Below are 1607 nucleotides of genomic sequence, written 5' to 3'. Positions count from 1 at the left end.
CCCCCCCCCCCCCCTGTTCCCATGACCAGTACGAAGAGAGACTACTAATATCCAATCCCTGAGAACACTGCTGTCATCAGGAAAAATCGTGCTCTCAATCTCTTAGTCTGTTTTGGTTCTCAGTCTTAATAAAGTCTTGTTCACAAAGCTTTTTATCTTGGCATGTCCTGCAATTTGTCACTTTTAGCCTGATGTGTAATTGAGACATTTCTATATGCACTTCTATGTGACCCTGGACCACAGAACCAGTCATGGGTTAATTTTATGAAATTGAGATTTATACGTCATCTGAAAGCTGAATAAGCTTTCTATTAATGCATGGTATTAGGAGTACAATTATTTGAAAATCTAGAATCCTGAGGGTGGGTAAAAAAATCAAAATATTGAGAACCGCGTTTTAAAGTTGTCCAAATGAAGTTAGCAATGCATATTACTAACAAAAAATTAAGTTGATCTTTACAGTAAAAAATTTACAATATCTTAATGGAACACTTTACTTAATATCCTAATGATTTTTGGCATAAAAGAAAAATCAATCAGTTTGACCCAATTTTTATTTTTCTTTATTGCTACAAATTTACCCCGAAGCGTTTGAGAGAGGCGGGGCATAGAGGACTTACAATAATGTACAGTATTTGAAAAATGTGTTTTTTGAACATTAAAGCATGTCAACATATTCTGTTACACCAAATACACAAAATAATGATCTTTAAAAAAGCATCATATGACCCCTTTAAGACTGGTTTTGTGGTCCAGGGTCATTGAACTAATCTGTTAAACCAAGGGAGAATAATACCTGTAGTACTAGTCTTGTTTGCCTAACTCGCGAGCTAAAGTACAGGGGCCTCAATTATAAAATGTGCGTACGCACAGATTTGATCTTAGAGTGCGTAGGCTAAAATCCATGGCAACGTGCATATTTATAAAAACTGTCTTTGTGGAAAAAGTACTTCCCGCCACGTCAGGGTCTGAGCAGGCGTAAGCACTTCCTTGGTGTACTGCAGCTATTTGAACATCGAATCTGCAGTCATTAAAAGTGGTGTGTGTATATACGTGTGTATATACCGAATTCATCAAACAAAGATGCAGTGTAAGACATTAATTGTGCAGTGTAGTCAGATTTTTATTAACGGGAGTTTTTGCGAGATTAAACTGACACTTTTGTAGCCTAATGTTGAGTTCTTTACTCTTTTTCTGTAGGCCTACTTTTTTCTTTTTTCTTTTTTTTGTGCAAGTTACAATATGGCTTCCTGCATGTTGAATTTTATACAAGTTTCATTTTGATGACATCTTTAAGGACTAGTACAAAAACAAAACAAAAAAGCAGCTTGGTATGAAATATTCAATGGCAGTATACATTTTAATGAAATATTTAATGGTGCTAAAATGGCAGTGACTAAGAGAGCTCACTGTGCTGCAACTGAAGAAAATGCATGCAAATAGAAAAAAACAGGAAATTAAGGAAACCTCATCGGTTTGACAAAACATGCAAAGACAACCGAACCAAATACAAAAATGCACTGCAAACAGCACAGACTACAACAAGTGATGAACCTGGCTGGGGCAAGCTTATTGGTCAGTGGTGTTTGTTGATGACCTGAAAGGTA

At 36.1% G+C, this 1607-nt stretch overlaps 1 pseudogene; it reads left to right on the top strand.

Annotated features, from left to right (window-relative positions):
* The window catches only part of LOC107726753 (uncharacterized), a 6384-nt pseudogene extending 6231 nt beyond the window's left edge, over positions 1-153 (top strand).
* Positions 154-1607: the final 1454 nt, after the last annotated feature.

The sequence above is a fragment of the Sinocyclocheilus rhinocerous genome, unplaced genomic scaffold (genome assembly GCF_001515625.1).
Source record: "Sinocyclocheilus rhinocerous isolate Xijiao unplaced genomic scaffold, SAMN03320098_v1.1 scaffold786, whole genome shotgun sequence".
NCBI lineage: Eukaryota > Metazoa > Chordata > Actinopteri > Cypriniformes > Cyprinidae > Sinocyclocheilus > Sinocyclocheilus rhinocerous.
Note: the sequence above shows the minus strand (reverse complement) of the source record. Positions and strands in the feature narration are given on the sequence as shown.